Consider the following 10,754-nt stretch of genomic DNA (forward strand, 5'->3'; position numbering starts at 1 on the left):
ATCCAATATATACAAAGAACTCAAGAACTTAAACCCCAGAGAACCAAATAACCCTATTAAAAATGGGGTACAAAGCTAAACAAAGAATTTTCACCTGAAGAACTTCAGACGGAGGCCAGAAGGGAAAGATATATGGCATCCTTGGATATAAAACAAATGGACAGTGAAGACTCCCACTGGTATTGTGGTACAGAGGTTGACAGAGATTGTGGAATTGGGTCTGGGAGAACTTTAGTATGAGAAGTTCTATAAGAGGTCTGGCTGGTGTTACAGAAAGCATGGCCTGGAGCCATGGTTCTCAACCTGTGGCTTCCTCATCCTCTTTGGGAGAGTAATGACCATTTCATGGGGGTTGAATATCAAAAATCCTCTATATCCGATTTTACAATATAATTCCTAACAGGAGCCACACTACAGTTATGAAGTAGCCACAAAGTAATTTAATGCTTCTGGTTGACCACAACAAGAAGAACTATTTTAAGAGGGCACAACATTGAGAAGAGGAGGAACTACTGGCCTACGGTGCATGAATCCATATGAAATGAATCCCTGCAAATGTTTTCAAAATACATAAAAGATTCTTGCATATCTTGACCAACAAACACTTCCCTCCCAGGAGGAGTAGACTTCCTCCACATTGGTCTACTCTTCTTAGTCATCATAAAAGCATGATGATGGAGCTTTTTGCTAATTTAGATGCCAAGAAAAAGACAAAGGATTTCTAATACTGGTAGGAAATCTGCACAAATATCTTGAGCTGAGCAGAGCTGATTGGACTATATGTGACTTCTCGGGACATAAACAGCTCTGAAATCCACCGAATGATTTCAACTGTTTTATTTTTATTATATTTTATTAGGTTAAGGTTTTGTATACAGAGCTGTTTGTGCCCATTGAGACCAGAGAAGTGTCTCAGATCCACTGCATCACCAGTTACAGGTGGCTGAAAAAACTCTCCGGTGTCTGCTGGAACTGAATCAGTTTTCTGAGAGAGCAGTAATTCCTTTTGCAGCTGAGTTCCCACAAACTGAGCCTTTAAAAAGTCTTCATTGTCATTTTAGTCTCAGATAAATAAACATTCATGTTTGATTTCTCCCTTTCTCTGGGCCCTGGTCATTTGTTCTGTTTAGATCAGTACATACAGTTTTTCTGGATGAAACTCTGTTGAGCTGTGCTTAGGGTCAGCACCTAACTTGAATCCCAGTTTCCAACGTGTCAGTCAAAAAATAAACAAGAACATCAACAGGGCAGTTGTCAACTTGATTGACTCAGACTCTTGTGCTGCCCTTCTCACACCTGCCATTTTAACATAGTACAGCTGTTTTAATCTTGAGCCACCATGCTATCTTGCCACAGATTCTGTATAAATGCTCCCATAATACTGTACTCTAACCAGAAGTCATTGATAGCTACATTGGGTGTTGCCATTGGAAGACAGGTGTTGGACATGTCTGACTAGCTTCTAAAATCTCTTTAGGCGTTTGAGTGAGGGCTCAAAGAAAATATTCTGTGCAGAATCCAGGGAGTGGAAGGCTTCAGCTGCCAAGTGGGGATGTGACTCCAACATTGACTTCCACTCCGAGGTCTCAGAGACCTCAGAGGAATGAAGTGCAATGAAATTCAGAGCCTGGGTCTTTAGATTCTTTCTGCTGTGGAGGTCAGCCAGGATGAGAGTGTGTGCAGCATTCTCCACAGAGAGGATCCTGCAGAGGGCATGCTCACACATGACCATCAAGTCCTCCAGGCCATACTTGTCAGCTGTTGTCAGCCCATCAGTGGCCATAGGGTAGCTGTTGAGGTGTGGTGCCTTCCCTGTGTAGATGAAGTCCATCATCTCCTTGAAGACCTGAGGATCCAGGTCAGGGATCTTCACAACGTTGGTTAGTCTCTCCTGCATTTCATGTTCAAACATGGCTCTGAAAACTGGAGAGCGAGCTGCTAGGATGGCCTTGTGAGCCCTGAATTCATGGTCACCTACCAATAGGGAGCAGTCTGTGAAAAGAGATTTCTCCCACAGCTTTGTTAGGTCATCTATTAACGTCTGCCTTGGATCCTTGTTTGCAGGTGTCAGGTTCTGTCCTCGCATGCTATAGAAGACTACCGCTATTCTCATCTTGCAGCAAAGGGTGAGCAGGTCTTGAGGGACATGCCAATGCTGAAGGGAGAGGGGGTAATTTCGAGAGAGGAACACTTTTAATCCCAGTGGTTGATTTGGCAGAAAGCAAGCAGCTTTCGTGCTCTTCATACTTTGAAATTTCTCTCCTTGGAAATTTATGATCCAGAACTGGAACTTGGCCCAAACTAGGCTTCCTGGTTGGCTGATCAACACCAGGTGAACTGACAGGTAACCTTTGCTTTCTTCATCAACCCCATTTGTGTGTACTCTCAAACATCATGCCACTTCTTCACTGGCCTCTGATGAGAACACTGGGCTTGTAATCTATTTCTGAATCCCCCACATGTAAGTTGAAAAGTTGCTAATGGTCCACTCAGCAGAATTTCTGAACCCTGTTCTGTGTGGAGTCCCAGCTCTTGGCTTCCATTTCCCCTGACATTTCTAAAGGAGGTAGAATTTGGAAGTTAAAGGTGATCTGAAAGAAGAACTAGAAGTCACTTATATGTCTTCCTCTTGGATACAATTATAGGTAAACATTCGATTTGAGTTTCAATTTCTCTAAATCTCTCTCTCTCTCTCTCTCTCTCTCTCTCTCTCTCTCTCTCTCTGTCTGTCTGTCTTTCATTGTCTCTCTCTCTTTCCCTCTCCCTCTTCATCTCCTCTCTTAGTATCCCTACTTAACTCCCCTCCCAAGGCTGCAAATAAACTCTATTCTATGCTAGTCCTGTCATATGACTGGTACCCTAGGGGCAAGGGAAGCCTTAGCATGGTCCAGCCAGAGTACCCCTCCCACCCTTACCATAGGCATGTCCTGCATTTCTTTTTATAAAACACAGCATTGATGTTGTGACTCAGATTTAGAAACTTACAGGTTAACATCTCCCTCTGCCACATGAACTTGCCAGCAACAATATTACTCTCTAGAGCTATCCATCCAAACATCAGCAAATTGGTTAGCTCCCTCTCCCACACTGGTCATTGTATACATCCCCTGGTCCCAAGGGAGGGGTGTTGACCTCACAGCCACTTTATGGTGTCCTGGTGGATGGTGACATTTACAGTCTTTAAGACTGGCATCCTTGCTCACTCCTCATTTTAGGACATTTTCCCTTGAGTGAGATTTCCTCTCTCCTCTGCATCATTTCCTTTTCTCACTGTTGTGAAACCCCAGGCCTTTGTGGACCATTCTCCTCACAGCCCACTCAGGTACTGGCCTGAGCTCAGACCACAACGCAAAGCTTGAAGTCTTAGTGAACTGACCCTCTTGTTGTTTAGTTATAAACATTTCCTCAGAATGCTGCTAGCAGAAATTAATAACTGCCGATCTCACCCAGAAAGGGTATATCTTCGCTGACACTCCCATGCTCCCTCCTGAGATGCCACGGACTCTTAAAGGCTTCCAAATTCACAGGCTAAATTTGGCCCCAATATCCACTAAGCAATAACTCTCCATTGCTGTTTGAGGGCACTTAAATTTTTACAAACCTCTCACCAGCCATTCAGATAAATGGAAAGATTTCTATGCAGGGCCCCCTCCCACTACCTCCATCTCTTGCAACTTTACTTCTTTGCTCTCCCTCCCACATACAGGCACAGTGAGAAGGCTGCCTTGATTGTGGTATGATAAACACTGAGAAACAGTGTTCCACCTTGATCTATGGCTGCCTCTATTCTCCTATCTCTGTTCCCCCTTGCTTTCTTGCTCCCTGCCTGACCCAAAACGATGGGACACAAAACATGCTATGCTAGAGCCGAGTTGCAGGTAGACAGAGCACAGCTGCAGGCCCTGCCTCTTATTCCCTGACCCACCCAAGGTGCTTCCTTCCTTGCCCTGCCCCACTTGTGCCCTGCTTACACGAGGTTGAGCTGCTGCCTATGCTTCTGTGCTCCTGGGGTCCCCGCACCACCACCACTGTCAGCTCTCTGAATTCTTTCCATTCTGTTCTGCATCAGCTCTAAACCAGGTGTGACAGCTGAGCTGCTCCATGCACAGATCAGACCCACTGCTCTGTACACATCAACAGAGGCTGACTACAGTGAAAGGGGAGACCTGCTGTCCACCAGACAAAATGTGTCCATTCATCTCCATACGTATGTCCTTTTACATGTTTTTATCTGCCTAATCACAATTATTTCTGCCATTCCCACATATAACAAACACACTACATTCCTCTAGGCAGAGTTGTAGCTTCAGTGCTACCTTTGTTCTGGGCAGTCTTGTAAGTGTCTGCCATCTTTTTTGTAGGAAAATAAGGTTTTCCTATGCTTTTGCTTCAGCACCATCTTTTTTTTCTTTTTTATCTTTTTTTTATTCGATATATTTTTTATTTACATTTCAAATGATTTCCCCTTTTCAGGTCCCCCACTCCCCGAAGTCACATAAGCTCCCTTCCATCCCCCTGTTCTCCCATCCACCCCTTCAGCACTACCTTTGTTCTGGGCAGTCTTGTGAGTGTCTGCCATCTTTTTTGTGAGCAGATAAGGTTTTCCTATGCTTTTGCTTCAGCACCATCTTAAATAAGGGAGGTCAGATGAATGGCTGTAGCTTTAGTGCCATCTTAGTTAATGACAGTCCCATGATCACCCAGCATCTTTGTTATGGGCAGTTCCTACCTCACTGCCTCCTCACCTTAGAACATCGTGACAGGGTCTCTGATGTCTATCCTGCCTTGATAAATAATAATTTAAATATTAATTTAAAGATTTAGAATAGCAAACAGGTAAAAGATCACTGCTTTAAGTTAAAGATTGCCTAACTCAGATATGCTTAATTGATACTAGCTCTCATTCTTCTCAGAAAGTGCTAAATGTAACAACAAATGTTTAAGCTTATTAGGACAGAAAGACTCCATAGCATAACAGTTACCACCCCCTCCCCCAACCAAGATCTCTGAAAAGATGTATGCAGTGACAAAACTGGCTAGACTGCATTATGATAAGCACTGAGGTTCTGTGCTCCATTGCCTTGCTGATGCCGGCACTCAGCCTACATTATTGTAAAACTGAGGATAACCAGAAAGTTAAATGTCTCATATTGCCTAGGACAGGGTGGGTCATTTCTCACAAATTTTGGGGTTTTTTTTTTTTGAGTCAGGGTTTCTCTGTGTAGTCCTGGCTGTCCTGGAACTCACTCTGTAGACCAAGTTGGCCTTGAACTCAGAAATCCACCTGCCTCTGCCTCCCAAGTGCTGGGATTAAAGGCGTGCACCACCATGCCCAGCTTTCTCCCACATTTCTACTCCTCAAGAAAAAAGCTTCTTGTCTTCTGGGCCTAATGGCCACATTGACTCTGCCCGAGTTATGATGGAGAACCCAGGTACCTGGGAAAATTGTCTAGGTAGTGGACTATTGAGCAAACTCTGTCATTTTAATTAATGACTTCTAGATTTTAATTTACTTTTCATAAATGTCTAACTACATTGACAGCTAAGCTAACTCTAGAAAACAGAACCCTAATTCTTTACCCCAAATCTAAATCTCCCACTTTATTAGCTCATTAGTCAATTTGTTAACTAATTATGACTACCAGATATCTTTTTTTTTTTTTTTTGGAACTATCTTTTCTTTATTTTTTTTTTCATTTTTATTCTTTTTTTTTATTCGATATAATTTATGTACATTTCAAATGATTTCCCCTTTTCTAGCCCCCCCCCACTCCCCGAAAGTCCCCTAAGCCCCCTTCTCTTCCCCTGTCCTCCCTCCCACCCCTTCCCAGTTCCCCGTTCTGGTTTTGCCAAATACTGTTTCACTGAGTCTTTCCAGAACCAGGGACCACTCCTGCTTTCTTCTTGTATCTCATTTGATGTGTGGATTATGTTTTGGGTATTCCAGTTTTCTAGGTTAATAACCACTTATTAGTGAGTGCATACCATGATTCACCTTTTGAGTCTGGGTTACCTGACTTAGTATGATGTTCTCTAGCTCCATCCATTTGCCTAAGAATTTCATGAATTCATTGTTTCTAATGGCTGAATAGTACTCCATTGTGTAGATATACCACATTTTTTGTATCCACTCTTCTGTTGAGGGATACCTGGGTTCTTTCCAGCATCTGGCAATTATAAATAGGGCTGCTATGAACATAGTAGAGCATGTATCCTTATTACATGGTGGGGAATCCTCTGGGTATATGCCCAGGAGTGGTATAGCAGGATCTTCTGGAAGTGAGGTGCCCAGTTTTCGGAGGAACCGCCAGACTGCTTTCCAGAGTGGTTGTACCAATTTGCAACCCCACCAGCAGTGGAGGAGTGTTCCTCTTTCTCCGCACCCTCTCCAACACCTGCTGTCTCCTGAATTTTTAATCTTAGCCATTCTGACTGGTGTAAGATGAAATCTTAGGGTTGTTTTGATTTCCATTTCCCTAATGACTAATGAAGTTGAGCATTTTTTAAGATGCTTCTCCGCCATCCAAAGTTCTTCAGGTGAGAATTCTTTGTTTAACTCTGTACCCCATTTTTTAATAGGGTTGTTCGGTTTTCTGGAGTCTAACTTCTTGAGTTCTTTATATATATTGGATATTAGCCCTCTATCTGATGTAGGATTGGTGAAGATCTTTTCCCAATTTGTTGGTTGCCGATCTGTCCTCTTGATGGTGTCCTTTGACTTACAGAAACTCTGTAACCTTATGAGGTCCCATTTGTCAATTCTTGCTCTTAGAGCATACGCTGTTGGTGTTCTGTTCAGAAACTTTCTCCCTGTACCGATGTCCTCAAGGGTCTTCCCCAGTTTCTTTTCTATTAGCTTCAGAGTGTCTGGCTTTATGTGGAGGTCCTTGATCCATTTGGATTTGAGCTTAGTACAAGGAGACAAGGATGGATCAATTCGCATTCTTCTGCATGCTGATCTCCAGTTGAACCAGCACCATTTGTTGAAAAGGCTATCTTTTTTCCATTGGATGTTTTCAGCCTCTTTGTCGAGGATCAAGTGGCCATAGGTGTGTGGGTTCATTTCTGGATCTTCAATCCTGTTCCATTGATCCTCCTGCCTGTCACTGTACCAATACCATGCAGTTTTTAACACTATTGCTCTGTAGTATTGCTTGAGGTCAGGGATACTGATTCCCCCAGATTTTCTTTTGTTGCTGAGAATAGTTTTAGCTATCCTGGGTTTTTTGTTGTTCCAGATGAATTTGATAATTGCTCTTTCTAACTCTGTGAAGAATTGAGTTGGGATTTTGATGGGTATTGCATTGAATCTGTAAAATGCTTTAGGCAAAATGGCCATTTTAACTATATTGATTCTACCGATCCATGAGCATGGGAGGTTTTCCCATTTTTTGAGGTCTTCTTCCATTTCCTTCTTCAGAGTCTTGAAGTTCTTGTCATACAGATCTTTCACATGTTTGGTAAGAGTCACCCCAAGATACTTTATAGTGTTTGTGGCTATTGTGAAGGGGGTCATTTCCCTAATTTCTTTCTCAGTCTGCTTATCCTTTGAGTATAGGAAGGCCACTGATTTGCTTGAGTTGATTTTATAACCTGCCACTTTGCTGAAGTTGTTTATCAGCTGTAGGAGCTCTCTAGTGGAGTTCTTTGGGTCACTTATGTAGACGATCATGTCGTCTGCAAATAATGATAGTTTGACTTCCTCCTTTCCAATTTGTATCCCTTTGACCTCCTTATGTTGTCGAATTGCCCGAGCTAGTACCTCAAGTACAATATTGAAAAGATAAGGAGAAAGGGGGCAGCCTTGTCTGGGCCCTGATTTCAGTGGGATTGCTTCAAGTTTCTCTCCGTTTAGTTTGATGCTGGCTACCGGTTTGCTGTATATTGCTTTTACTATGTTTAGGTATGGGCCTTGAATTCCTGTTCTCTCCAAGACTTTAAGCATGAAAGGATGCTGAATTTTGTCAAATGCTTTTTCAGCATCCAATGAAATGACCATGTGGTTTTGTTCTTTGAGTTTGTTTATGTAGTGGATTGTATTGATGGATTTCCGTATATTGAACCAACCCTGCATTCCCGGGATAAAGCCTACTTGATCATGGTGGATGATCGTTTTGATGTGTTCTTGGATTCGGTTGGCAAGAATTTTATTGAGTATTTTTGCATCGATGTTCATAAGGGAAATTGGTCTGAAGTTCTCTTTCTTTGTTGGATCTTTGTGTGGCTTTGGTATCAGCGTAATTGTGGCTTCGTAGAAGGAATTGGGTAGTGTTCCTTCTGTTTCTATTTTGTGGAATAGTTTGAAGAGTATTGGTGTTAACTCTTCTTTGAAGGTCTGGTAGAATTCTGCACTGAAACCATCTGGTCCTGTGCTTTTTTTGGTTGGAAGACTTTCTATGACTCCTTCTATTTCTTTAGGCTTTATGGGACTGTTCAGATGATCTAGTTGGTCCTGATTTAATTTTGGTATTTGGTATCTGTCAAGGAAATTGTCCATTTCCTCCAGATTCTCCAGTTTTGTTGAGTACAGGCTCTTGTAGTAGGATCTGATGATTTTTTGGATTTCCTCAGTTTCCGTTGTTATGTCTCCCTTTTCATTTCTAAATTTGTTAATTTGGATACTTTCTCTGTGCCCTTTGGTCAGTCTGGCTAAGGGTTTATCTATCTTGTTGATTTGCTCAAAGAACCAGCTCCTGGTTTTGTTGATTTTTTGTATGGTTCTCTTTGTTTCTACTTGATTGATTTCGGCCCTGAGTTTGATGATTTCCTGCCTTCTACTCCTCCTGGGTGAAATAGCTTCTTTTTGTTCTAGGGCTTTCAGGTGTGTCATTAAGTTGGTAATGTATGCTCTCTCCATTTTCTTTTTGGAGGCACTCAGGGCTATGAGTTTTCCTCTTAGCACTGCTTTCATTGTGTCCCATAGATTTGGGTATGTTGTGTTTTCATTTTCATTGTGTTCTAAAAAGTCTTTAATTTCTTTCTTTATTTCTTCCTTGACCAAGGTGTCATTGAGTAGAGTATTGTTCAATTTCCACGTGTATGTGGGTTTTCTGTTGTTTCTGTTGCTATTGAAGACCACTTTTATTCCATAGTGATCAGATAGGAGGCATGGGATTAGTTCTATCTTCTTATATTTGTTGAGGTCTGTCTTGTGACCAATTATATGGTCGATTTTGGAGAAGGTACCATGAGGTGCTGAAAAAAAAGGTATATTCTTTTGTTTTAGGATAGAATGTTCTATATATATCAGTTAAATCTAATTGGTCCAAAGCTTCAATTAGTTTCATTGTGTCCTTGTTTAGTTTCTGTTTTCCTGATCGGTCCATTGAGGAAAGTGGAGTGTTGAAGTCACCCACAATTATTGTGTTAGGTGCAATGTGTGCTTTGAGTTTTAATAAAGTTTCTTTTATGAAAGAGGGTGCCCTTGCATTTGGAGCATAGATGTTCAGGATTGAGAGTTCTTCTTGTTGTATTTTTCCTTTGACCAGCAAGAAGTGTCCCTCAGAGTCTCTTTTGATGACTTTGGGTTGAAAGTCAATTTTATCTGATATTAAAATGGCTACTCCAGCTTGTTTCCTGAGACCATTTGCTTGTAAAATTGTCTCCCAGCCTTTTACTCTAAGGTAGTGTTTGTCTTTGACCCTGAGGTGTGTTTCCTGTAAGCAGCAAAATGTAGGGTCTTGTTTACGTATCCAGTCAGTTAGTCTGTGTCTTTTTATTGGGGCATTGAGTCCATTGATGTTAAGAGATATTAAGGAATAGTGATTGTTACTTCCTATCATTTTTGACGTTATTTTTTAAATTTGATTGCTTAACTTCTTTTGGGTTTGATGAAAGGTTACTATCTTGCTTTTTTCAGGGTGAAGTTTCCCTCCTTGTATTGATGTTGTCCTCCTATTATCCTTTTTAGGGCTGGGTTTGTGGATAGATATTGGGTGAACTTGGTTTTGTCGTGAAATATCTTAGTTTCTCCATCTATGGTGATTGAGAGTTTTGCTGGATATAGTAGTTTTGGTTGGCATTTGTGTTCTCTTAGAGTCTGCATGAGATCTGCCCAGGACCTTCTAGCCTTCATAGTCTCAGGTGAAAAGTCTGCTGTGATTCTGATAGGTCTTCCTTTATATGTTACTTGGCCTTTTTCTCTTACTGCCTTTAATATTCTTTCTTTGTTTAGAACATTTGGTGTTTTGATTATTATGTGACGGGAAGTATTTCTGTTCTGGTCCAGTCTGTTTGGAGTTCTGTAGGCTTCTTGTATATTCATGGGCATCTCTCTCTTTAGGTTAGGGAAGTTTTCTTCCATAATTTTATTGAAGATATTTGCTGGCCCTTTAAGTTGTAAATCTTCACTCTCATCTATGCCTATAATCCTTAGGTTTGGTCTTCTCATTGTGTCCTGGATTTCCGACTACCAGATATCTTATCAAAGACAGACAAGTTTGCCTCACTCACAGGATTCAAGATAAAGTACACACAGTTCAGATATAACCTTTCAGACCTACCCTTCTGTTACTTCCTTTTCTAAGCTCAATTCCCAGTGACTAAATGCTTCAAATTTATCTTCCCTGTTATGCCACTGTCCTAACATTAATAGTTTTTATAAATTAGCATAACCTTAATAAAACACTCTACTATACAATCCCACTTTTATAATTGTAAGTCCAAATTTGAAGTTTCCTTTGACTGTCTTTAACCTATAGACTTAAAGAGTTTCTCATTCTAAATATTTTAACTCTAAACTCAAGGTGTTTCTC

General features: G+C 41.3%; 1 pseudogene; it reads right to left on the reverse strand.

The window, feature by feature from the left end:
• Nucleotides 1-1,462: 1,462 nt before the first annotated feature.
• On the reverse strand, nucleotides 1,463-2,555 carry LOC127683604 (TD and POZ domain-containing protein 1-like; annotated as a pseudogene).
• Nucleotides 2,556-10,754: the final 8,199 nt, after the last annotated feature.

This window comes from Apodemus sylvaticus, chromosome 4, assembly GCF_947179515.1.
Source record: "Apodemus sylvaticus chromosome 4, mApoSyl1.1, whole genome shotgun sequence".
Taxonomy (NCBI): domain Eukaryota; kingdom Metazoa; phylum Chordata; class Mammalia; order Rodentia; family Muridae; genus Apodemus; species Apodemus sylvaticus.